The sequence below is a fragment of the Artibeus jamaicensis genome, unplaced genomic scaffold, assembly GCF_021234435.1.
Source record: "Artibeus jamaicensis isolate MK-2021 breed Jamaican fruit bat unplaced genomic scaffold, CSHL_Jam_final scaffold_1964, whole genome shotgun sequence".
Classification (NCBI taxonomy): domain Eukaryota; kingdom Metazoa; phylum Chordata; class Mammalia; order Chiroptera; family Phyllostomidae; genus Artibeus; species Artibeus jamaicensis.
This window is the reverse complement of record NW_026522030.1, coordinates 38,364,521-38,392,181: the sequence shown is the minus strand read 5'-3', so window position 1 is coordinate 38,392,181 and position 27,661 is coordinate 38,364,521. Positions and strand designations below refer to the sequence as shown.

The window sequence follows — 27,661 nt, the reverse complement described above, 5'->3', positions numbered from 1 at the left end:
AATCATTAATTAGGGTATTAGCCCTCAAACTGCCACTGGTAGCTAGCTAACACTGGGCCAGTCACTTTCCCTTTATGTGCCTGCTTCTTCATTTGTAAAATGTGGATTATTATACTACTGCCCCAAAGGCTTGTTATGAGGGTGATACAAAATAATAATTGGAAAGCATTTATAACACCTTCTAGGGCATAGTAAGTCCATCAGAGTATTTGTTAAAATAACCAAGGGATTCCAGATCCTAACACCTTGCAACTTTCTGGTAAGTCCCACACTGTAAAGGACAAGATGGAATTGCTCTTGGCAACAAGCCAGACAGAGTCCTTTATGACTAATAACATTCCAGCCAAGGAAACAGAAACACACTTGGAATTTCAAAGAGGATTTAGTAAAGGGAGTTGGTTATGGGAGGTGGGGAAGCTGGAAGGGTGGAGGGGAAAGTAGAAGAAACCCAGATAAGTAACTCAGGAGGCCTCCAGAACGTAGACTCATGAAAGAGAGCTCCACCCGGGGCCCAGCTGCCATTTTGGAAACAGGGACAATGGAGGAGGTTGCCACTGGAACAGCTTGGATGGTTAGGGACACAGCTGCCTCCACAGACAGCAGCCAAAGACAGAAGAAAAACGTGAGTGAGAAGAGGCCCAAAGCCTTCCCTCCCTTCCACCTCCTCACCTCCTGTGGGAGCTCCACTGGCCGACCTTGGCGAAGGAGCCTGACGAGTGTAGTGTCTGACTCTCGGCCCCACAGTTGCAAAGTAGAGTGGAAACAGGATATTAACAACAGCCACAGTACACAGAGCAAAAACTAGATAAAGTCTTTTACAAAAAAGGAATCGCAAGGGTTGAGGGTGTGCGCAAGCACAGGAATCGATTTAGACTCTTACGAAAGGAATCCTGGAGACAGTTTTTCACTGTGCCAGTGTAAGAGTAGTAAAAAGTAGCTGTCATTTGTTTAAATGACCTGTGCAATTAGAGACTCCAGTATTTACCAACAAGTCTGACAGGCAGTAACGCTTTCCCTGGTGCTGTGCTAGAGTAGATGTCGGTTATAAATGCTCATAGAAATCTTTTAGCTGACCCCAGGCACATGGCACAGATCAAAGGTTCTTGAGCTCAAGAATTCCACAGAGCGTTGTGAGCCCGGGGAGCCCAGGTGAACCACCTCTGACAGAGCAGGAGATGTAAGAGTGACAGGATAGCTATCACTCATGCCCTAGCAAAACGCCTTTGCTTTATTGCCAGGACCCCACACCGCCCCATCGCATCAACGGACAGTAACTCAGTTTAAAACAAACACACGGGGGGGGGGGGGTGGTTCACTCCTGTTCCTCCCACAGTGAAGGATCCAGCCAGTCTGCCCCAGTGTCAGGAAACTGGGTCAACAAGCAATTGATGGTACATATTTGAGGGAGAATAATACTCCTTATGGCCCTGAGGCAGGAACCTGCTTTGTTCCACAGCCTCCCAAAGGAAGAATACCCCATTTGGGGAATGAGGACCATTTTAGGTGTGCGGGGGTTGCAGGCAAACTCAGGCATGGCGTGCGTCTTTTCACCGGGACCAGGGCACCTGCAGAGAAAATCGGAGCCTGAGAGAAGTTTCATAATGTGCCTGTCAGTTTAGCTTCCACTCCTCAATCTCAGAAAAAAATGGCTTTACATCACACAGTCTGCACCTGAATTTTACTACATGGTTTTTTTTATTTGACAAATTATAGAATTACTTCTGAAGTGATTAGCTTTTCAAATGATCCCTCATATATTTTGGCATGGGCAGGAAATTGAATTGAATATTTCAGATATCTGACATTTTATGAAGAATAATTTAGGATTTAACATTAATTCAAAGAACACAATGTTTTTTGATGAATTCATACATAGTAATATTTCTAGGTGCTTTTGGTGCATTATTAAGACTTTTTAATGGCTCCAATATATGGGTAAGCCATATTGGGGGAAAAAAGTGGCAAGTGTTGGCCAGCCTTCGGGGGTCCTAACTTAATAAAAATAGCCTCCTTTATCCCTTTTCTGCCTTTTGGTTCTGAGACAAAAAGAAAAATCCACATGTCTCTTTTCTTTGACTGACCCACTAGTGCTGCGTCTCTGGAAGGAGGGTGGGCTGCGGCACTGCACCTCTCTGCAGACCCTCCCCAGTCCTCTGCCCCCTTCACCGACTCTCTGGAGAAATGCTTCGCAAAGCATGACCGGTTCCTCCACCCAGGCTTCAGTGCACCCCTCAAGAGCTACTCTTGTGCACACTGGAGGTCAAGAAGTAAAGTGTTTTGAAGGTGCTCCTTTTCTTCTCTGTATTTACTACAGACTGGAACTATTTCTTTGCCTTGCAGTTCAGCTGAAACACAGATGTGCTTGTTCAAGTAATTAAGAGGACGTGACATGTAAAGCCTGGAGTGCAAAGCCATGGCAAGGGCAGCTGGGTTTTCAGATTATCTGAGGAGACAGGATCTCAGCCTCTCTCCTACCTCAAATCAACCTGGACTTAGATTCCCTTGCCTTGAAGGTATTTGGGGTTAGCAGCCCCTTTGGGGAATACCCCCACCTGTCCCGAAGAACCGGCTTCCCAGCCCAGCCCCTCTGACCATAGACCAAACTAGTTTACAGGGATCCTGGACTTAGTGGCCAAGCAAAGTCATTCTCTTGAGAATTACCTGCACCTTAATGACTCCCCTTTTCTGCTTTGAGATTCATTTGGTCCTTCTGGACCACTGAAAGTCTCCCTCTCAGTCCTGACCTTTTCTCTCTGTCCTTTTGATGTGTCCACACCACACTTGGCTGCTTCTACTGTTTGGTGATGGTGGTTTTGGCATCTTACTCCTGCTGAGTGGCCCCACCCAGTGTCTCGGGCTTGTCTACGTCACTTCAGCTGCCTTCAGCCACTCTGGGCCGGCTGTTCTTTGAGCTGCCCCCTTTGGCCCACCCGCGGCATCCCCTCTGCCCCCCGCCTTCCAAGCCATCGCCTCTGGCCTACCTCTGATGTCACATTCAGGGTAGTGGGGTTTCCAGGGCCTGAGCACCGTGATGGGTGAACTTCTTCCATGCACGCTTTACCTGCTCTTGCCATTCCTACATCCCTGGCACCCTCTAAAGCCAGGCCCTGCCAGAATCCCAGTTTCATTTGGATCCTCTGATATACTGCAATATATGCAAAGAATAGCAAACATCATTTCCTCCAAGGCTAGAAGAAAGTTGATCCCAGACATCCTCTGTTTAATCCCTCTGTTACCTGTGAAATCATTTCTGCAGTGGCTGGCTTTATCGCCTTGTAATTTAGATGCCTTGTTGATCCTTAGGAGAAAGAGTTTCATGGTGGAGTTTCACCGTGGAAGTCCATGGTGAACCTGCTGCTGAGGACTCACGCATTTCAGAGAAACTAATAGGCCCAGCCCCAGACGGACAGACTAAACACATCTACACAACCAGCCTTTTGCTTGTAGCTCAATATAGTCTGCATGTCAGGAGAATTAGGTAAGTGTAATGAGAGAATGTGGAGGCAATGATAAAAATCTCAAGTCTTAATATTAATCCAAAATGTATTTATTTAATAGCCTGCTTTCAAGGATAAAGTGGTAAAGAGGAAATACATAGTGATGTGAAGGAGCTCAGTAATTTTCTGGCCAGCCATATTACAAATTAGTGTTTGGCAGGTCATATAAGAGCTTTAAGATGACCAGACTTGTTTTCTGAACACAGGATTTGGCTGAAATGAACAGGTCATTCTGGTGGCTACTTGCAGAGAATATATGTCAGGGCTTCTCTGTCTTGTCTTTCGTTGTTCCCCATCACACTGCAACAGTGCGTCTGAGTGTGTGAGCACGTGGTCTGGGGAACGTGTTTCATCTTTTGTTCCTTGGTGAGTGCATCGGGGTGGGGGCCCTAATAATTCTGTCATTAGCCATTTTCTTTGCTGTCACTGAGCTGTGACAGGAGAGAAGGTGGCCCTTCAAAGTCAGGACAAAGCTAATCTGTGAAATGGACCAAACTTCTACTTCTTTGCCCTTTTCCTGCGCAGCCTCCTGATGCTTTTCAGATCCCAGTGGCACAGCTTGCGGTCAGAGCTTTAGAAATGGAAGGGTCCTTTGGACACCTTGTCATTGGCCTTTTTATTTTTACTTTTTAATTTTTGTATCAAAATTCTACATGTAAAGTTTAAGAGTCAAATAACTGTATAAAGATTTTCAGGAAAAAGAGCAAGTTCTTATTCACCTCCCCCTACACACTTTACGGTCCCCAGATGCCATCACCTTCAACTCTTTCAGCCAATGCATTTGGCAGTGAATCCATGTCTCTTAATGGCACGTGTATAGTGCAGCTTCGTGACCGTTCAGGTCTAGGCATTACATAACAACCTCCCACTAAAGAAGGTGAAGATCCAGCTCTCTTCCCACCGCACACCACCACAGGCACCGTTCCCCTCCCTTCCAACCGTCCGGCACAGTTACACCAAGACTCTACTTACATCTTTAGGGCATATTTTATTATCACTGCGTGGATACTCTGTTTGGTTCTCATTTTCAGTATCTTTGTTTTATCTATAATAAATAATCATCTCATTTATTTGTTTGTGTGGCTTCCTCTGTGTTTGTCCTCCAGTTTACTGGTCTCCCTGCATTTCCCCCTATTTGTCTTTCTATTCTATTGGATACTTTCTAAGAGAGTTCCTCCACTTCATCTCTGAATCCTGCCACTGAGTTTTTCCTTTCTGCTGCCATATTTTGTAAGAATTCTTTTCTGGTCGCTGCAGTGTCCTTGTTTCAGCAGTTTTCCCTTATTTCATGGTTGTAATTTCTTCTTTTTTTTCCTCTGAGGGCATCAGCATTGGATTTTTTTTTCTCTTCTCTCTTTTCAGTCTCAATTTACATTCAAGTGGACTTTTTCTGTCTGTTTTGGTCTACAGCGAGGGGTGTCCAATCTTTCGGCATCTCTGAGCCACACTGGAAGAAGAGGTGTCTTGGGCCACATATTAAATACACTGCTACATGTAATGAAAAAATTTTTCATAATATTTTAGGAAAGTTTACAATTTTGTGTTGGGCCGCATTCATAGCCATCCTGGGCCTCATGCAGCCTGCAGGCCGCAGGTTGGACACCCCTGGACGCCTTTCATTCTGGAGATTTTCCTTAAATTTCTGGAAATGCTTGCTTGTTACTCATTCAAGGGTTTGGGTGGGAGACTAAGGAGCTGACTGGAAGCTTAAGCATTTAGTTGGCCGAGCTTCACTAAAAAGTGACCTGGCTGGACTCCGATGGTGGAGCCAGTGTTCGTATCTGCCGGTCCTTGCTGTTGACCTGGTCAGATTCCCTACAGGAGATGCTTCCGATGTCTGACTTGGAGGGAAAGGCCCAGCAGTCAGCCTCCTGGAACCTGGGGCAGGAAAGAGGGCCGCAAGTCTCAGCATCTAATATGCAGACATGCCCTGCATCACCCTTTTTCCCCTCAAGTGCCTCTGGTGACCCTGGGTCGAGATACCCTCTGTTCTGCAGCCTCATCAGAGAGAGTAAAAAGGAGCTTTCTCACCTATTATTGCATGGGGCAGAGGATTTGTCCGGCTATGTGTCTCTTTACTTCCCCCAGTGTCGGCTTAGGATTCAGTTCTGTTGGGTTTGCCAAGTCTGTTACTACCTGTCCACATCCTTTCCAGGCTCCAAAATACTGTATCTGTTAGCCTCTCCCATCTCCTGTTCTTCTTATAGGTGTGTGCCTTTTTGAACCCTTTATTGTAGTTTTAGAGGGGTGGGAGGTGGCAGTCCAGTTAGGTGGAATATGTTTCATCTGCCTCTGCCTCTTGGTCCCCAGATTCAGAGAGGACCCGAGAGTTGTAGAGTGAGGGTTCTGAGGTTGCAGTACAACTAAATAGCAGAACAGGAACTGGGACCTACATTTCCAGACTCCTTGCTCAGGATATCCTCTTTCAAAGTAGACAGTATTGTGAAAATAGACAATGTAATGGATTCATCCACAATGAGCGTGCTGCTGGTAGGGTGTGATGAGTTTAAAAGGCTATTTTGCAAAGAGCCCTTTGTATTTTTGCTTCGATTGGTATCTCCTTAGGAGACAGTGAATCAGGAAGCATCTGAGGTCTTCGCAACACTTCATCCTCCTCAAACGAGCCCTGCAGAAGGAAAGAGTTAGTGAAAAAGGTGGTAAGACAGCGGCGGCTATGCTGAGTTATACGGCATTTACCTTTTGTGCTTTTCCCACTTTCTATGTAACCGGAGTTGTACCAGGTCCCACCAGCGTGGGAACAAATGGAGTCGCAATCATATATCTAAATCCCACTGGTGCTTGCTTACCCCATCTGCTGTGGCAGGTGCTGAGTCCCCTATCAAAGGACCCTGCCAATATGCCCCTTAAGTCCCTGGAAGTGTCTCCTGGGTGCTCACCAACAAGTGCAGTCCCACCGAAAGCCATCACTTCTCCCTCATTGCTCAGCAGGTACCACGGTCTCCCACCAGGCCTGGAGAGTCCTGTCCACTCCCTGCTGGGCCTCTAGCCCTCTGCACTGCGGGCCCAAAGGCCGCAGAGCTCTGTGACGCATGGGGAGGCACACCCTTACGTTTTGGGTCCCACAGCAGTACTGTTGGGCTTGATATTTTGTAGACTTCTTAGTAACATAGCTCTTTCTAGTTTTTACACAAAGCTCTCTTGTCTGCTTGTACTCTCCCCACTCTGTGACTTTCTGTGTCTCTCACCCTAGGAGTCAAAGATGAGTCCTTGGAGTTCACCTGCTACACTGAGCTAGATATGCCCACTGATAACAAAGACATACTTCAATTCACTTGCTTTAATAGACCTTCCTCCGTTCTCAGCAAAGAGACTTTCTTGCCCTGGGCCTGCCCACCAGGTGGATTTGATTCCCATGAATGGACATTATTTCATCTCAGTGTCTCAGGCTGGGATACTTGTCACTCTTTTCCTGTAGAGAATACACATGATATCCCCAAACATGTGGGGAAGGCCTTCTCACAGGGCACTGTACAGGATGCCAGAGAGGAGAAAAAAGGTGGAAAATCTTTGCTCTCGAGAAACTATGATATTTATGTAAATAGATACAATAGAAGGCGGGGTGCATTCAGCTCAATGAAAGACCTGTGCAAAGTGAGTTAGGAGAACAGAGTTCGGAGAGGCAACTGGCCCAGAGCCGTCTGTGATGCCCGCAGCAAAGGAACAGTGCGAAGGGGCAACAACTTCATATCCCTGATAGTATTTCTCATTGTTTTTGGCATACTGAGTACCCAGAAAATGGTTTTTTATTGTCCAAATTCAATATTTGTAATACTTGCAAGTATGCTTGGTTGAATTCAGGGATCCCAAAAAGGGAAATGCTATTTCATTTAAAAATTTAACTCCAGGAGGATGGGCATTGATCAGTTGCTTCTGGTCGTGTGTGTGGCAGCGACTGCACATCCGACTTCTCAGGTGCGGCCGGAGGAGTGCTGGGCACGGCACCCAGACACGTGACATGGCAGAGTTCCCCAGTTGGTTCCTGGTTGTCACTCAGTCCCCTTCCTTACTCTGTGGCTGAGGCACATTTAAAATTGATTTGCTTGCCTCGGTGACATAAAAACAGTTCTTCATAAACAAGGGGCACCCATATAAAGCCCTCTCCTTTATGTGTGATTTCTGGAGAGCTAGGGCACAGGATATCTGTGTGGAGGAACACAGCTCTCCGGTGTAACCGGAGCCGCCACCTCTTTGCCAAGACAGGAAGGCGGGTCACCGGGGAGCTGGCCTCAGACTGAAGCGATGATGGGAATTCTGGGGGATGGTGAGAGCTTCACATTTTTATAGCACTTATATAATATTTATGAAACCTTGTACTAAATATGGAAGATCATTTTTAGAAAATGGATGAGTTATAGGTACCATTAATTAATGCTCAACTTTTACATTTTTGTTTATAATAATCCAAAGAACCTGTAATAGATGCCTCTTCTATACCATGTAATCTGATGAACACTTTACAGATGTTGTTTTGCGACTACTTAATGCATTTGCCAACCGTGTAAGGTAAGCACTGGTGGAATGAGGAGAAGGGACTTCCATAGAAACACACATAACAGTGACATGAAACAGTCAGTTACTACCAAGGCTACCGTGTACCTGAACCTAACACTGTATAAAGAACACTACTTGACCCATGAAATGAACTTCTGGGCACTGACAATTTTTTTCCTCTAAAATCTGTAATATTGGTACTTCTTTGACCGTTATGAATATAGTCTCATATGCTCCACTTGAAAGCATTTCTATTTTTGGATCTCATGAAGTGCTACCTCAGTCTGTTAGGAAGTGGCCCTGTAACTGACAAAAAACCACACAAGTTAAATAGCAAACAGTGCAGTCAGTGGGGTCGTGTGCTGTGAGCTGGGCCCAGATCAGTGTTTTCCCTGCGTACCTGCTAGAGGAAGAATAGTGTCTCATGCACTGAGGAGACGTGAGCCCGCACTAGAAATGCTTTCAGGCCAAGAAACAGAAAACCTATTAGTGAACAGAGCTTACACTAGCACTTTCCAGCCGATGTGTGAGGCCCGCTGGTGAGCCACAAGGAGATGAGCAGAGGTGCGTGTCCCCTCGGCCTTCAGGGAGCTGGGCAGGGCCCTGGGGCAGCCCAGCCTCCAGGGTTTTTCATGTCAGGTGCCAGCAGTGTCTTCCCTATTCCCTTGTGATCATGTCCTGTGAACATCATGATGCTAAAAAAGGTTGAGCAGTACTGGCCTGATGTCTAATAAAGAATATTTGTCATGTATTTGGCACAGAGTTTGGAAATCAGCAACCCAGGGTGGGTACACCTGCCCAGTGACGGTCCCACAGGTTCAGGGTCTTTCCATCTTCTGCGTTGCCATCTTCTACTTTTTGGTTTTGCTGCTCTTTGTTGTCCCATGGTCACAAGGTGGCTGCCACCACCCCAGACATCATGTCCTCCCTCTAAGGATTTATGCAGGAAGGAGACAAGAGCACAGTACCCAAGGGAGGGTGTTTCTCATCGCAACAATCTGTCCTTTTATCCAGTGGGGAGGTGCGCAGTGGTGAGGGGGCAGCTTTTTTCCCAGTCCTGCCGCTAGCTGGTCCCATGACCACTTCTTGCTGCAAAGGAGGCTGGGAAGAGACCCACCTGCACTGACACTACTGATCTCCACCCTCAAAATCATGGGTTCTGTTAGCAAAGACAGAGAGGCACTAGTGGTAATGCCAAACACAGCCTGGAAGGGAGAAGCCAGGATAGACACTTTTTTTAATGAGACAGATTTTTCTACTTCTTAAGTAATTGTTTGGATTATTTCCACCAAAATACCACCCATAGGGTCATTTACCCCTGAAACCAGAAGCTTGCTCTGTATAAGTAGGTTCGAAACAGAGTGCCCCACAGATTTTTTTTTAAAGGTTTGTGCAAGTATTAGTGAAAATTTTTAAGTTTTCTCATTCATTTTGAGTCAGAGTCAGCAGTGTGCATGATTTTGTAGCTCTAAGTTGCAGAACTAGGTATGATTTCTTTTTGTTTTCCTCTTCTGTTCAACAGTTTACTAATTTTTTTCATCATGTATTACATTTGCAATGAAAAGGCCTTAACATTTTAAATTACTTTAACATCTGATAGACTCTTTGGAATGTTGCTTGAAGTCTTAAAAACTAGACGGCAGAGCTCATTCAGTCTCATTTCTTAAACATGAAAATGAAGGTCATTGTGATACAGATATCCCACCCACAGATGGTACAAGGTTAACTTTTCTTTGTCCAAGCATTATGAACTTTGGATATTTGGAGATAATTTTTCTCCTTTCCTCAGACATGGCAGAGCAAAGTGTTATTTTTATTCTGTTGCAAAGACTGTATCAGAGATTTGTGGCAAGGGGAGGGGGAGAAACTACACATAATCATTACCTTTAATTAGCTGGTAACTTTTAGGAGATTTGGTTCATAATAGTCCTAATGCTGACATGGATGGAAAAAAAACAAAGGAAACAAAGAAGGAGGGAGGGAGGAAGGGGGAGGGAGGAAGGGAGAGGGAGAGGAGGGAAAAAAAAGGAAAGGAAGAAAGAAAATACCATCCACCCAGGATTTTTCCTGGGTAATTTTCAATCTTGGATTTGAAAAATAGAAATAATTCTGAATCAATTTGCAGTCTATGATAAGGAATAAACTTTTTCAGTTTTGTGAATTCATTTTCTGATTATGAAAACTAACTTACATGGGAACTTTATACTATAGGGAATTTGGAAGAGAAAGTTATTCTCAATCCCCATCACCTGGATGGAATTCTTGCTGCCTTTGTAAACTCCAGGCAGGCTGTTTGGATCATTGTATGACTGTACTCACAGTGTGCACGCCACTTTTCTTATATCATACGTGTTTCTCTAGTACTAAATGCTCTCTTCATACTTCCTTCCATGTTCTCTCAGGTCTTATTTTATCAAAGATGTACTTTGATCAAAGTACTCCCTACCCCATTTCCTCTTCACCAAAAGTAATCAATTTTACTTACCTCTTTATCTCACTTTTGACTATTTCTCCCAGTGGGGGAGGGGACATTCCCCCCTTCCTTTCTTGGTTCTTACTGTTGGTAGACTAGTTAAAATGACATAAGATGGTTAACAGGAGAAAATCAGGTTTTAATATGTGCACCCAGGGATGTCACAAAAGCAGGAAAAATTCCGAAGACAGTGAGGCAGCATGAGGTGTATAGTCACTGTGGACTAAGGATGGGGTAGGGACCTGGGACTTCACAGGGAAGCAAGGCAGTAAATGCATGGGTAGATGAAGAGAGTTAATGTTTAGTAAACAGATGTTTGCTGGACCAGCTGGAGACAATGGGACACAGAGGGGACTTTGGTCAGATGAGCCTCTCTGCCACACCTGGGTTCAGAGTAAACTGTAGTGTCCGGTGGCGATAGTTCCTTCCTGGAACAAGTCTCTCTCTGAAATTCTTTTAGGCAGTTAGAGGGAGGTCCAAAGTTTCTTCCCAAGACTTCCAAGCCTTGTAAATGATCGGCTTAAAATGATCAATATCCCAAAGTGGCATTTTGCAGGGTGGCAAACTCTGTCCTCCATCATCTCTAAACAAAATGCTACTTTGCAGGGTTTTCTGTTCTCACCTGGAAGAGGATAATGTAGCTCCTGCTAATCACCCCCATCTCTCACTAACCCTACATCAGTCCCTCTGTCCTGGTGGCAGGGCATTGTGACTTTGGTTACATTGTATTTACTTTATCCTGCCATAAACACTACCCACAATTTTACTTTTTCTTTTTCCCCACACAGTGTTCTGTTATGTTTTGTTTACCTAGTTGTCCACGTACTTCTTCCTAATTGAATCTCAAGCCCTTCACCGATGTCTAAGGGCTTCAGATGCATCAGGCACGGTGCGTCACTGTCCTGTCATCCACCTGAAGAGAGTCTCCCCCACGCTGACCGGCGCAGTCTGCCCCCTGTGCCTGCTGCACAGCTGTCACCCCGGGACCTTTCTGCACCTCTGTTTCTGGGGACTCGGTTTCCGTCTGATGTTGGCACCCCTGTTTCATCCCCCTCACGGCTTCCTCTTATGTTCTCTTGTTTTTGTGGAGCACGTCCTCCCCTATTTTCTTTTTTAGCAAAGGATTCGTGGGAAATAAATTCTGAGATCTTGAATTTCTGAAATGTTTAGCTAAGCTCATTTGTAAGTAATAGTTTGGCATGGTATAGGATTATATTTTTGGAAGTAGTTTCCTTCTAGCAGCAATTTTCAACTGACGAGCCACAGAATTTTTAAAGCATGTAGTACCTGACTATTTAGTCAGGGGCACTGACCTCTTTTCCTTTAGATTGTCAAATTAAAAAATGACAATAGCCAACACAACAATAGCCCTCTGATGTGAATGTTCTGTCTTGAACCATAAGTATATAGGTCATATAATAGAGTTATGTCATTATTGGTCACATCACATAATAAGGTTGCATCTGATTGCTTAATTCTTGGTACCAGACATCCTTATCTACAAGTATAGGCACCCGATTTTTTTTAAGTCACTTTGGGGTAAAAAGGATAGCTAATTACTATTACTATTATTAATCAAAAGTATACCTATTTTTTGTCAGATCAGCAAAAAACATACATTCTTTTGGCATGGCCCAAATTTTAGTAATTAGTTTGTGTGTACTGTGCGATGAAAAAGGTTGAAAATCACTGCTGTAGGCTTTTGAAGGCATTACCCCATTGTCCCCAGGCTCCCGGGTTCCTGTTGAGAAGCCCAGAGCCGTTCTGCATCCCAATCCTTCGCTTGTGACCATCGCCTCTGCCCCGGCTGAATTTAAAGCTCTCTTTTTCCCGATCAAGTGCCTTGGCGTGGTCATGTTTTCATCCTTTGTACAGCACTCTGTGGGCCCTTGCAGTCTGCACGCTCATGTCCTTCAGGTCTAGGAAGTTTTTGTTTTTCTTCTCTTTTTCCTTTTGGTGTTTTTGTTTTAGGTCTAAAACACTGTCTTGATGATTTCCTCACCTCCGTTCCTGTCTTTCTGTATACCCTCACCTGAAAACTGAAACTGCTAGACTGGTCTCCCGTATTTCTGTAGTTCTTTTTCCGGCTCCCATCCCTTTGTCTCTCGCTCCGTTTTTGGGTGAGATTTCCTCGTGTTCTCATGGAGCCCTGTTATTGAGTCACTTCTACTATTATATTTCCACTTGCTAAGACCTCTTTTTAATCTTTTAAGTATCATATTGTTTACTATGTAGTCAGAGTAACTTACCTGAGGATGTAATTCATAGTGGGGATGTGGTTTTACAGCCTTTTCCCCTCCTGGCACAATGCGTCTCCCTCCAGGTAGTTTTCTTACGTATTTGTCTCTGTCTTTTACAGCAGTGACTTTCCTCAGTTTTCTGCTAATCCTCAGTTGTCTGCTCAGCCTTCAGATTGTGCCAGTGCAAGTCCGTACAGACGGAAAGCAGGGTAGGAGTCGCCCGGTGCCAGGGGACATGGTGGAGAGTGACGGCGGAGGGTCGGTTTTCTTTTTGGAGTGATGAAAGTATTCTGTAATTGGTTGTGGCGATAATCGCGCAGCTCTGAGTACACTAAAGACCATTACCTTATACACTTCAAATGGATCAGTTGTGTGGGGTGTGAATAATATTTTGATTAAATATTGCAAAACACAAAATGGGACATTACAAGAAGATTAATATCTCCAAGTGTGTGGCTGGGGCTTATCATCTGTGGGTTTCACTGTAGTGTGATCTGGCTGAGCTGTTTAGTTGGGGGAACCACCAATACCAGTATGTGTGTCTGTCTTCTTGGGTTGATTAGATTCTCTACAAAAGACTCTACCGATCTTCAGTATCATCCACCAGAAGTATTTGGGTCCCGGCTTTCTGGAATTTGAGTGAGGGAAGAAGGTGTCTCTGCATCTGTCAGGCTAACGCCCACCTGCTCTCCTCATTTTCAGTGTGGTCCCTTAGCCCTGCAAGTGCTAGGGATCCCCGCCCCAGTCCAGAGACGCTCTGTAGAGAATAAATCTTTTTTTTAACACCAGGGTTGAGAAAGGGCACTTGCCCCGTGGTAAGGAGTGAAGGAGATGATCTGCCTGCTTCTTAATCGGACTCGAAACCAAACATAGTTATATTAGCTGTGCCTCCCACACACGCTTTCAGAGACACTGGTACCTCTAATTCCTGAACTTGGGGGGAGTTCTGTGAATCACAGTTTTCTAGGCTTTTTCTATTTTGTGTTTGGGAGTAGAAAGATGTAGAAGCATCTTTACCTGAACACAAATACCGGTTTTGCCTTCTCCAGGTACTCAGGACCATAACAATATATATTATTGAGATTACTTCTTCATTTGAAATTCTGACCTAGAAAAAAATAAAACATAGAATAAACATTTGCTTTTGAATACTCTCATTTTATACAGAATCCAAAAATAGGATATTTCTCTGCTACCAAGGAGGGGGATATTATTTTTCATATGCAAATAGAAAACTCAGTCCTCTAGGAATTCTGAAAACCAGTTAAGTGCATTCATAATCCTAAAGCTTATGATAAACTGATTTGAGATCCAGGACATAAGCTTCTGTTCAAGTCAGGAAGTATCTCTTTGCCTTAGCAAAGAGATACTCAAATTCTGAGCTCTCAAATTCTGACTGTCTCATAAAGGTTAGATAGACTTCATTGCTAATATTCCACAGATAAAATTAAGTGTTTACTATTTGTCTTAAATACAATTCTTAAGTAGTTCTGTGACGTGAAAGGAGTCGTAAGCCTGTTTAAACTAATTCTAGGGCTCTGGGTATAACATGATGGGAGGATGGTGGCCATGCTTATCATCATCTGTGGTACTTGACCTTGAGGCCAGGGACTGACTTAATTCTTCTTTACATTTCTGGTGCCTAGAATTGCACCTGATACCCCATTAACATTTCCTAGTTTCTTTGTTTTTGGATATCATTAATTTATTATAAAAGAGACATGGCAATTATTTGCATGATGAACAATTTCAGAACTCCAGTGTAATGGGCAGCTTCACATGTTGCATTTCTTTTTTTTTTTCTTGATAGAGATTTTTTTAAAAGATTTTATTTACTTATTTTTAGAGAGAGGGTAAGGGAAGGAAATAGGGAGAGAAACATCAATGTGTGGTTGTCTCTCGTGGGTCCCCTACTGGGGACCTGGCCTGCAAACCAGGCATGTGCCCTGACTGGGAATCAAACCCACAACCCTTTGGTTCACAGGCTGGCTGGCACTCAATCCACTGAGCCACACCAGCCACAGCATGCCACTTTAATAGTGATTTATTTCAGCCTACATACTTTCCAAGAATGTCACAGTCTCTAAATAAAAAACAATCCTTGTCTAGAACTACTTTGGGGCCTCTGTATTCTAGAAGAACTTGATTTCCAACTTTCACACTAACTGGCTGAATCCACTGCTTCCTTTGAAGCTACTACTATTGTTTTCGATACTTTTTCTTGAGATTTTTCTGGAAGCATAATGTCTCCTTTGGTTACAGTTTCTATAGCACTTCTTTCAGCTAGTCCTGAATGAGGGGAAGAAGCTTTCTAAATGTCTGTCTGGCTGCCAACTCTGTCCACATAGTCAACAGCACAATTGTGTCATGTATATTGACAACAGCAGGATAATTCTAGAGTCTTTACCTCCTACTAAACAATTCAATGTAATACAACCTTGGGCTGAATTCTGCTTGTCAGTAAACATGATCTCTAGGATTACCACAGTCTCCAAACCTTACGATTCTGTTTCTCAACCTAAAATGTCACCTTTCTTTCACTTTTAAAAAGGACCTTTGTCTCACTCCATTGATAACAGAAGCGTATATTTGATTTACATTATGAAAAACCTCTTCACCTGTCCAGAGCATCACAACCATTTCAGATGAGCTGTCTAACTTGTGCGACCCCATGCAAAAAACAAATATGGGGCCCCTTATTTAAAAATTATCAACATTTTCAAGATGGCAGAGCTTTAAACCCAGCATGGCCCCCTCTGAGGGTCACAGGCCCACGCGGCCATTTCTGGAGGGAAGACACTGGTGATATGTCTTCTGATATTAGTTGACTTTGGTCCTGCTATTACAGGGACCAGTAGTTCCCCTGGGCAGGGACTTTTTACTATGACAGCAGCTGAAAACCACTCACCATACAGCCATTGCCTAAAACTCGGTGTTTTAGGGACTTCCTAGAGCCAAACCATAGAGCTATTCCACTCCAGAAAATAGTTCCTTAGACAGCTTGCTTCCCACAGTGGAATGCTTTGGTGATGGGGATTTTCATGGGCTTTCTTCAGGCCCTGACAGTAGCTTTCACTGAGTCAAAGTCTTCCAGCCAAATTAACTTAAAACTTGAGATCTGATCCCCAAGGGGAAAAGAACTTGAATAAAAATATATCTCTGATTTCTCAACTCCTGGCAGTTGATAGAACTACTCATTTTCTCCCCATCTTACTGTGTTTTTCAGCTCAGTGCACCTGAGCACCTGCTAGTCATATCAGAAGGAAATGAAATCAATAGCGTTTTCTTCCCCAGTGGCAGACTTTACACTTCCTTCTCTCTTGGCAGTAAGTCATCATTCTTCAAGACCACTTTATAGTCAGCCATGTCCAAGATTTCCTTGAGTTGTTTGCTTTGAACTTGGAATGTGGTAGACACTTAGAAATTTATGTGGTCCTACCCTCACCCACAGAGGCACTTTACATGAATGCAGTGTACTGAAATGTCTCTTAAGAGTTTCAAAAGGATGATTGCGATGCCATTAAGAGAAGTAGAGGGCCTGAGGGAAGTAAAAGTGAATATTTATTCATCATGAGTAAACATCCGATCTTAGCTATCTCAGAACAGAAGCATGTATTAATAAATTGAATTCTGAATAAATTGGCATCTCAGTTCTGTGGTTGCCTTGCTGTGAAGGGCGCTCTCCTGGGGCTTCCCGGGTCAGCTAAATAAGCAGAAGCTGACCCCGTACTAACCCGACTCCCTGTGCAGTGCCGGAAGCCGCTGGGGCTGGCATGTGGAAGCAGGCTGAGAGCTCTCTTTCCCAAGAGGGAGAGTGTAAACCCACACGTGGAAGTTACAAAGAGATGATTGTTCTATAGAAGGAAGAGCTTAACGGATTGGTTATAGAAGAAACTGGCTACCTCTGAAAATGCTAAGCCTCTCCCTGGAACTGAACGACCCTCTGGGAAGGCCGCTGTGGAAGAGAGAGAAACATCACGTGGCATTTTTAACTAGAATGCCTTTAGGTTTTCTTCTGACCCTGCTGTTCTTGAGTGCTTGATTGCAACAAGTCCAGAGCTTTATGGAGGAGAGAAAGTCTGTTAGACATCTACAACCCTCTCTTTCCTTCCTTGTAAATGGAGTGAAACCAAGCTAGCCAGAGTATGGCCTTAAACCCGGGGCTTACACTACCCAAACCCTCAATGTGCTTCCTTTGAGGAAGCTGTTAGATCATATAACCATGTGTTCCAGTTTATACAGGTAACCTAGCATACAGGCTTTTAAAAAATTTTTTATTGGTTGATTTTCTTTTTTTAGAGAGAGAGGAATGCAGAGACAGGGAGGCAGGGGAGAGAGAGAGAAGCGCCAGTTTGCTATTCCACTTATTTATGCATTCATTGGTTGATTCTTGCAAGTGCACTGACCAGAAATTGAACTGCAGCACTGGTGTATCGAGACAATGCTCCAGTCCACTAAGCTACCTGGCCAGGGCCAGCATACATCCATTCGAATTAGAATGCCACTCTGTCATTCCCCAGCTCCATGACTTAACCTCCCAATAGCAAGACAATAATGACATCTACTTCACAAGGTTATTTATCGTGAGGGTAAAATGAGAAAATATATATCACTATCCAGTACAATGCCTAGAATATAACATATACTCAAATATTCATTTTAAAAAATAAGATAGCCTTTCCAACAGTTTAATAGATGTACTACCTGCTGGGCACTGTGTTCAACACACAGGATCAGAGGACATCTAGACCTCTCCTGGGTCCTCAACAATGAGTAATTCTGCATTCTTTCTACCTTAGCCCTGGACCTCCAACTCAGAAGTAGTTTCCAACTAATGTACTTGTTCTAACCAGTGATTGGGAAGCTGCAATTTAATTTGGAAGTTCAAGGTGAAGATGGAGAGCAGAGAGAATCCCTGGAAAGGCTAATGTTCCAGCAGAGCTTACTTCGCCGTTGCCACCTCGGATAGACAGCCTTATTATGGAAGAGCTAGCCTTTCAGCCTGAATTAATACCAGTCACAGACTAGGAGTGGCTTAAGAAAACTAACTCAGTCTGAGACCTCTGACACAACACATAGGAGGCATACAAAGTTTATCCAGTAATGAATGATGAAGTAAATGAGGTCAATCTTAATCCTTTGGATTAACTTTAAAATGATACCAGAGCTCTGAATTTACTAAGGATTAGAAAATTCAACCTAGTTCTTCAGTGTTTCCATATATAAACCATCCAACGATACAGATATCTATCCTTCTCTATTAAAAAAAAAAGTAATTGGTCTTCAAAAAGCAAAAAAAAAAAAAAAAAAAAGGAAATGTGTCAGAAGGCACAGGAACTAACTGAAAGAGCTCTCAGTAACTATGTAATGCTAAAAAAAATTGAGCAATAAGATAGTATAGCATTGCCCTGGCTGGTGTAGCTCAGTGGATTGAGCACGGGCCTGTGAACCAAAAGGTTGCTGGTTCGATTTCCAGTCAGGGCACATGCCTGGGTTGCCAGCCACGTCCCCAGTTGGGGGCACATGAGGAACAACCACACATTGATGTTTCTCTCTCTCTCTTTCTCCTTCCTTTCCTCTCTCTCTAAATAAATAAAATCTTTTAAAAAAAACCCATAGTGTAGCATTGAATAATACCCCAAACAAGAAATAAATATGATAGTCCATACTGATATTAATATATGATTGATTGATTGATTGAATGAATGAATGAATGAATAAATAAATAAATGGGGGTGAAGAGACAGTCACCCATGTAAGAATTCCAAGTAATTTATGCAGCCACTTGCTCTCACAGAGGTGCAGCATCCCTCCTCTTAAGCGTGGGCTGCATTTAGTGGCTTGCTTTCAAAAAGTCTAGCTGGGAAAGGGAGGTGGGCGTAACTTTACAGTGGAGAAAACTGATAAATACCACACTGACCAGGTGATCAAGGTTAATATCATCAGTGATAAGTCATTTTAATAGTGTAACATATGCCCTTGACATGATATGATGAGAGTGGTACTTTACCTCTGACCTTCCTTCCAAAAGGCTGTAAATACTCTCTAGCCATGTGAAAACATCAGCCAAACCCAAATTGTGGAGCATTCTCCAAATTACCTAATAAGTACTCCTCAAAACCCTCAAGGTCTGCAAAAGTAAAGAAAGTCCTAGAAACCATCACAGTCTATAGGAGCTCAGGAAGATGCAGTGATTAGATGTAATATGATATCCTGATGGGAACAGAACAAGAACATTAGGGAACACTTACAAAACCCAAATACGATATGGAGTTTAGCTTTTTAATGTAGTTTTTAAAGAGGGAGTTGGTGCTTCCTCCCTCAAAATGACATCACCAAAACCTCCACCACAAGTATGCATCAGAGTAGCATTTCGTTGTAATGTGAATGTTGGGAATCATGTTTGAAAACCACCTCCTAAGGCTTTACTTGAAATGAGGTACACTTAGTATACCAGTTGCACACATAAGGACAACTCTCTGTCACACAGTGTGGGTCTTTTTGTAGGTAGCCTTGGCTGTGATTAGTGTATTATGCAGATTATAGTTTAACCTGCCGTGGAATCTCAATCCATATAAGGTTGGATATGAATAGCTCAAACCTCCGAGTTTCCAGAATTTGGGGTTGGATCAAAGTTTTCCATGCAGATGTGTCCAGGGTAAGTAAAAGTTTCTCGCTTTTAGTTAGCTGCCTACATTGGACATACAGACAGCTGTAATTCCTGCCTCATACATAGAAGCCCAGGCTGTGTATTTCCTAAGGGAAAGGTGTGCATTGCCAGACTGTGTCCCAGATGCTGCAGACGTACAAAACTTTACTCATAGGTCATTGACTTGGCAACACCATCACTGTTATTAGTCTGCTCTTTTTTCATCAGCTCCAGCCTTTCCACCTTCAGGGAGATGAAAGTCAAAGCAGGAAGGCATACAGTTTCTCTGAAATTGGTTCTGGGCACACTGTTGATTTTGAAATCTTACTATCTTTTCTCAGAAACAGTTGAGCCCACCCTCCCTGAGAAAATGTTGACATTTCCTGTAAACTCATATGCAATTTACATTGGTTTCATTTGCATGACTTTCCCTGAATAAACATGAGGAAATTGGTCTGAACTTAGGATAAGTCAAGCACAGTAGAGAAATAAACTACTTCCCCACACATTGTAGGGGGTCTTTTTCAGGGGGACCTTATGCAACCTAATAAGTTCACCTAAGAGATTATAAAGTTCCTTGGTGTTCCATTTGAGGAGTTTTCTATCAGCTTCCTTCTTTTGGGTGAGAATAATAGGTAAAGTATATTGCTACAAGAAAGGGAGCTCCATAAGGCTGTGTCCTCAAATATTATGGCACATGTAACAATTCTGTGGAAATAATAGCTATCAGATAGGGTTCTTTGCTTGCAAGCAAGATAAATTGGCATGGCAAAGGAAATTACTAGGAAAATGGCAGGCAGTTCACATAATCTAAAAAGAAGGCTAAGCTATCAAGCCAAAGGAAAAATATGAAATGCAGCCCCTCGGTGGATTCATTTATTCATTCATTCATCAGTATTTGCTGAGCCATAGTATTTACCATGTCCCGGGCATTGTGCGGCGCAGTGGGGATTGAGGAGTGCGGGGGATCCATCATGCTCTTGCTTTCACTGGGCTTGCTTCCAGACAATCTCAGACTCACAGACAGCCTCACATTTGGCTGCCGCTGATCTCATTACTGAGTCCCTGTACTTTGTATCCATCCTTCATCAAACTACCCAAGATTCAGGTCCCTAAGATTGTCCGATGAGCGTAGCTCAGGTCAGAGGCTCACCTCTGAGGTGAGGTGCTGTGATGTGTATCTCCAACAGGACCACATGGAACTAGCAAAGCCTCGTTCCCCGAAGGCTGAGTGGGCGGCCCTTACCAACAGAGGAAGGGAGTGCTGGGTGGGCAGGAGAAGTCCACTCTACTTCATGTTAATAGTGTAGAGACAAGAATGAGAAAGCTTGGATCTGGCTTAGAATTCTGGTTCAAGCCATGTACATATAAATAAGTGACCTTGGTTGTGTTTCCATAACCTTTTTAGAAGTTCCCTTTCTTTCCTCATCTGTATACATGGATGAACAACCCCACTCACAGAATTGCGGTTGTTGTTGGAAATCTTCTCTAGGTCCTTTGCAATAGCAGCCCCTTCCTCCTTCCCACATCACCACCTCCTGACTTCTAATGCTCTGTTAGTTTTACCCGCTTTTGAACAGTATATAAACAGTCATACAGCATGTACTCTTTGTATCCAGCATCTTTGCTCAATACTATGTTTGTGGTTTCATCCATGTGGTTTAGAGTTGCTGTATTTATTAATTTTCATTGCTGAATAGTATCTAATATGTGAATATACCAATATTTGTTTATATGGTCTATCGATAGGGGACATTTGGGTTGTTTCTCCTTTAGAGCTACTATGTAAAGCTCCTACGGACATTGTCCTACGTGACTTTGGTATCGTAGGAATGCATTTCAATGAGGTATATACCTAGGATTGGCATTGTTGGGTCAGAAGGTGCATGTGTTCACATGGTTTTTAACTTAACTGCCCCCAGCAATGCATAACAATTCTAGTTGCAGCACATCCTTGCCAGTGTCCGGTGTGATCATAGAATTGTTTTTATGCTTAAATCTGGGTCACATTTAGTAGCTTTGGTAGTTGAGAGCTTGCTCTGATAATTGCAGAGTTAGTTGTATTTGCACACAGTTGTGAGATCTACATAGCATGTACAGATATTTTCCATGCTTTTCTCACAAATGATAATTCAGTCTGTTCTGCTAGTACAGTGTTTATCTTAGCCTGGGAATCCATAGTGCATTGGCCAATGTGTTGCACAATCCCTACTGGGTTGGATCCTTTTTTACATGTGTTTTTTGCTTTGTTTTTTGTCACGTTGGCCACTTAGAATAGGCATCCCAGCTCCCAGCTCTTGTCTCGGGAGAGACAATAATAGTGAAATCACCAGGCACTGACCTGCAGGCTGTTAGGCCTGCTCTCTTCCCCGTTCCAAACTAAGGCAGGCATCAGTCTTGCCTGGGTCATGCTGAGGTCTCTTTGTAGTGGTACATACCTTACCATCCTGCCAAACCTGGGTCTCAGAGCACCGTTCTCAGCTTCTTGGGACCTTATTTATTTGCTTCATGTGTGAAACTGTGGTAATAATGGCTACCTCGATGAGTTTGCCAAAATTGTAAAAGATAATCTATGTAAAGTGCCAGGCTCATTGCCTCAATTAGGAGTAGATATTACTAATTTTAGGGGTGGTAATTATTGTTGTTGTTTGATCTCAGTCACAATAGGCTTTAAATTGTAGATTTTTAAACACTGAAGAGTGCTGAGAAAAAGACCACAGACTCAAATTTTAAAACAAGACCTAGCCATTTATAAGAATTGCATTGTCAGAAGGGAGCACAAGAGCACTCACCAGCCCCAGGGGCTGGGACCGCCACACCATGTCTTCCTAACACATGACGTTAGAAGTCACGTCTGGTACCTGAATATGTCCTCTGCCTCCCACTCCAACCCCTTCTGGGAATTGCTCTGCGATCTATGGGAAAGAGAGCCTTGTTCTCACATGAAAACAGACTTCAAAAGGGAAGACTTACCATGCACATTGGAAAGACAATCAAACATACATTTGGAAACTAGAGGAATCACAGTATCTGTCCACAAGAACAAAGGAGAGTATGTGACTTTGGAAAATCTGTAAGAGGGTCTTTGGTTGTTCAAGGGAGCAGCACTGAAGTTATATTTGTTAGGTTTTTAATTAATTATGGGGCATGACATTCTTTTGCTTATGGAAGTTAATTTCTTTATTTAAAAAAAAAAACGCCACTAGTTAGCCCAACACCTTTGCTTTGAAAATAGGAAACTGGGGTGTGTAGAAGTGGCACCACTTGCTCCAGCATCACTTGCTCCAGCATCGCTCAGGTAGATAGTAGCAGAGTCAGACCAGAATCTGGTTTTGTCAACGCTGACTCCAATGACCTTTCCATTGATCTTTTCTTAAGTATTACAAGGGATGATGCTGACTTTCTAAAATCATTGACTCATGAAGTCTAAAATTGTTTAAAGGAGCATTTTCCCCTGTAAATTGTTTTTCGCTGAAACTCTGTGCCATCTAGAATTATAGCTAGGATTAATTATAGGTTGTCAGGGCCAGGCACTGTGCCACCAGGTCTTTTAGATGTTTGTTCCCTGTGTCCTTGTAGCAGGACTGGCCTAAGCTTTGGTGAGTACCGCAGGTGTGCGGTTGTTCCTGGCGATTAGTAGGCAATTTCCTACACAAGCGGTATTGCCTAGAGTGGGGCATCTTCCCCAAAGTGTTGGTAGGACAAAGTAGGTCCTTAAAATAAAGATAGGAGGCTTTCTAGTGCATCCAGATATTGTGGGTTTTATTCGCTTAGTGTCTGTGTACACACACACCATATATACACACACATACATATACATTATCTTCCATATACACTAGTGTACACTCTTTTTTACTTTTCAGGTTTTAGAAAGGACAGAAGTGGGCTGTAACTATTCAGAGTCAATGTGTTCTTGTAATTACGCCATTAGTGTCTGTTGATTAAGAAATTACATATGGAGATATGGACTTGAGTGCCCCTTCTGATTATTCTGGACCCCCACTGGGTTCTGCGGTTCACTGACTGGTAACAACATGTCAGCAGCAGCCATAGTGATTCTGGTGGAAAGGGAAGCTTCACCAGATTGTGAAAAATGGCTGGCAGGGTACTTCTTTCCCCATGTGAAGTAGCGTGTTCCTCCTGGCCCGTGAGAGTCAGCTGTCCATTTTGTGAACCAGCTGTTAAGCACAGCCATTATTAAAAATTAAATCACATAAACTTATGACTAAATGAGTTATATATTTTAAAAGGCAATAGTCAAAAGTCCTTTCTTCCTAATTATTTTACTTCATATCTACTAATATCTGCCCTTGAGGCCATTATGTATGTACTATGCGTGTAGTGAAAATACTGTATAATGAGGTGCTTTTCAGCCTCTCCTTCAGTGACGTCACACTGGTAGACTGAAGTAGAAATATTTATTCCACAGCAGTTGTCAAATGCTGTAATTCACGGCTAAATATATTGTTTCCTTTATTGTTTTTTTTTAAATAAAAAGCATGTTGTATCTGTAGACGCTGCATTATCGATAGCACAAAAAAATTGAGGGAATGTTCTTCCAGTATTTGCAGACTATCTTCCCATTTTTCAGAGAAGTAGCTCATGTTATTGACAAATGAGTGACATTCTAACAAATGTCTCCATTTCATTGTTGCCTTATTAATATAAAGGAAAATACCAACTAATATCATGTTAGAACTACACATTCAACTACAATTATAAGTTTGCTGTGGATGTAAAATTTCTACAAAAATCAACAAGAGTATTCTATGATAATCAATTAGTTATATGGAAGTTATAGTAAGACTATTGCATATTTTATTACTATTTGTAAATTAGGTGCCACACATTCTGTCAGTAAAATTCCTAATAAACCTATATATACACATATTTTTCCCAAGAGTCCATTGTTAAACACCAATACATTTGTGCCACGGAAGTCCATAAAGTATCTGTTTCTTTATGATACCAGTCTTCAGTGATAATAATACTGCCTATTAGGAGCTAACACGTATTGAACACAAATGCGAGAGTTTATAGGACTCACCTCACTGAGGCCTCACAAATGCTTAAGAGACAATGAGGAAGGTAAATCCAAGCACCTCCAGCTCAAGTGGGAAAAGACATTTATTAGGTACCTTCCAAGACCGAGGAGCATGGTAGACACTGCAGATAAATTATTCACGTCAACCTTGCAGTAATTGAGAAAAGTGACTTTTATCACTACTGTATGGATAAAGGACAAGCTCAGAGAGATGGAGCAACTGCCCGGGCGCTGCTGAGTAACAGCAGTCAGAAGGGGAAGCCGTGAGAGGAGAACCAGTGTTCCCCGTGCGGCCGCCTCCGAAGTCAGCTCGGATGTGCTCTAACCAGTTCATCTGGGGAAAGGCTGTGGAGGACGCTCAATAGTAAATACTTCGAGAGCATTTTTATTAATAGCCATTGAGAAATTTAATGTAATAGGATTCAGACACACAATTAAAGACAGGCATTATCCAAAGTAACTAGAGCTTAAATCAGACTCCAAAAATGGATAATTAGACTTCTCGGGATTAGGTAAAATAAAGGAGAAAGGGTTTATAATTTCAGTGACAGGTTTTATACATCATTATTTGTATTTGCAGATTGCTAAGCACATTAACATGTAAAAAGTTGGGTATGCAAACAGTGTCAAATAATGGGTACTGTGTTTTATGGGGTTTTACGAAGTGACTAATTCTCAACTAGCTGACCTACCTCTGCTTTCCGGGAGGCTGCGTTTATTGAGTGTGACACACATCTGACCCCAGTAAAGCCGGTGGTCTTCACAGCTCCTAAACCTCAGCCAGACCCCGCCTCTGGAGTGGACTGCCAACCCTCCCAGGCGCTCTGGACACCAGCTGCAGAGCAGAGCCGGCGCTGAATGGCAAAGGCGCAGGCAAGGCTGCGGGTGGCAGTGGCCGACACCCCCCTCCTCGCTCTTCGCCAGGTTGCTCAGGATGGGCCAGGCCGGCCTGGTCCTCGGTCATTCAGACCAGCACACCACACACCTCACTGCCTTAGCATTCTTCTAAGCCAGTGTCGCTTTTCATCTTTTCTTTTTTCTTAGATCTTTGTATTTGTTTATGACAACTAATACATTAATTTCGAATGTCTGTGACAGGTTTCTCCAAAGTATAGTTTCAAAAAAGTTACATAGGAAATAATACAGATGCAACTCATCAAAGTTTTATCATGCTAAATATATTTGGAACATATTGTATTTCCTGTTTTTATTTTGCATGAGTGATTACAAACTGTTCTCCCATAGAACTGTCTTTTCGATGTTTTTAAATAGAATTGTATATATTTAAGGTGGGCAGCATGATGATTTGCTATACTGTAGTAAGCTAATTAACATACTCATCTCTTCACGTAGTAGCTACATTTTATGTTGTTGTAGAAACCAAGAGTTTAATTTTATTTAGTCAGTTAGCTTGTTTCTTTCCTTCACTAGACTCTTAAAGGTAGGGATTGCGTTTTGTGTTGGTTTTGCTTGGTTGGTTGGTTGAATTTGCAGTTCTATTTTTGTTTGCTCGTTTTTATTTAAGATCTACTCTCACCCTGGCTAGTGTGGCTGAGTTGGTTTTGAGCCTCGTTCTGTTCAGTGAAAGGTCACCAGCTCGATTTCCAGTAAGGACACTTACCTGGGTTGCAGGTGTGGTCCCCAACTGGGGTGCCTGTGGGAGGCAACAGATTTGATGTTTCCCTCTCGCATCAGTGTTTCTCTCTCGCGCCCCCCCTCTTTCTCTAACTCCCTCCCTCCTGTCCCCCCTCCCTCCTGTCCCCCCTTCCCTCCCTCTCCCTCCTTTCCCCCTCCCTTCCCTTTCCCTCTCTAAAACCAGTGAATGGATCCTCAGGTAAGGATTACAAAAAGTCTACTCTCTCTGCAGCTCTCAGATATGCAATGCAGTACCGTTAAGTGTAGTCACCATGCTGCACATCTCATCCCCGGGACTGACTTGTAACCAAAGTTTGTACAACCATCCCCTGTGTGTGTGGTGGGAGCACCTGAAGCCCACCCCCCGCAAACGTCCCGGCCACAGTACAGCAGTGCTGACTCACTTGCCGCCGGCCACAGTACAGCAGTGCTGACTCACTTGCCGCCGGCCAGGTCCTTCCACCAGCACCTGCCGTTTCCCCCGCCTCCCCGCCAGGCAACCGTCGTTCTACTTTCTGCTCCTACGTGGCTGACTTTTTTTTAAGATTCCACATATAAGTGAGACCATGTAGTATTTTTTTTTCTGTGTCTGTAAGCTGGTATTTCTTAAAGTACAGATTCTAAAACCAACTGCTACAGAAAGAGCACGTTGTAAAATGCCACTTCCTAGGCCTTTTGGTGACTCTAATACACATTCCAGTTTGAGAACCACGATTTAAGCAAGTGGAGTATGCACTGACCTTTGATTCTAAAGCTCCTAGTTTTGATCCTGAACTTGAAGGGCTATGGTATATAAAAGGGCCACCGCCCCGAGTGCGAGGCTCTTTGGTTAGGAGGAGGGGAGGGCTGTGAGCCGGGACCTACTGTGTGCTGCTGCAGAGGGATTCACCGCCCCTGCAGCCAGTCCTGTCACTGTTCTGGGTGCAGCTCCTCCCCTACCAGAGGCAGTGTCCCTGTGTCGCAGCACAGAGTCCTCTGGGGCTCTTGGGTGCTGCTCCTCTGAGCAGTGCCACCTTTATGCTAGACAGCTGGCAGCCACCTTGGGGGAAAAGAACACAACAAGAAGAAAGTCGAAGAGGTGCTAGAAGTGGAGGGAGAGGAGTATGTGATGGACAAGTTCTCCACCATCCGGGGTGCAGGGCAACTCAGAGTAGTGGTAGCTCCTCGGGTGGAAGGGGTTCTCAGGTGAGGACAGCCCGTGGGAGCCCGAGGAGAACCTGGAGTGGCCCGACCTCACTGCCCAGCTTCTCCCGTCACAGGAAGCTGCACTTGAGACAGAGAAATCAGAGGGGGCCCCACAGTGCTGACTCTGACTGTGAAATAAAGGGAGAGGAGAGCGAGCCAAGGAGGAAGAAAGAAGGTCAGAAAAGCCACAGAGCTTTGCCTGGGATTTGGGGCTGGAACCGATCACTGGGGCTACAGACTCCAGTGGAGAATCCATGTTCCTGATGAAATGGGAAAACTCCGAGGAGGCTGACCTGGGCCCTCTGCTGAGGAAGCCAATGTCAAGTGCCCCCAGGCTGTCATAGCCTTCTGTGAGGAAAGGCTGATGTGGCACTCCTACCTCTGGGAGATGATGACAAAAAAGATGACCAGAAAGAACTCTCCTGA

General features: G+C 43.6%; 1 protein-coding gene and 1 pseudogene across 2 annotated transcripts in view; both read left to right on the top strand.

Annotated features, from left to right (window-relative positions):
• Window positions 1-27,661, top strand: part of PIP5K1B (phosphatidylinositol-4-phosphate 5-kinase type 1 beta) — a 333,854-nt gene that overhangs the window by 259,096 nt on the left and 47,097 nt on the right. The gene's annotated exons all lie outside the window — the stretch shown is intronic.
• LOC119063980 (chromobox protein homolog 1-like) lies at window positions 488-27,661 on the top strand (annotated as a pseudogene).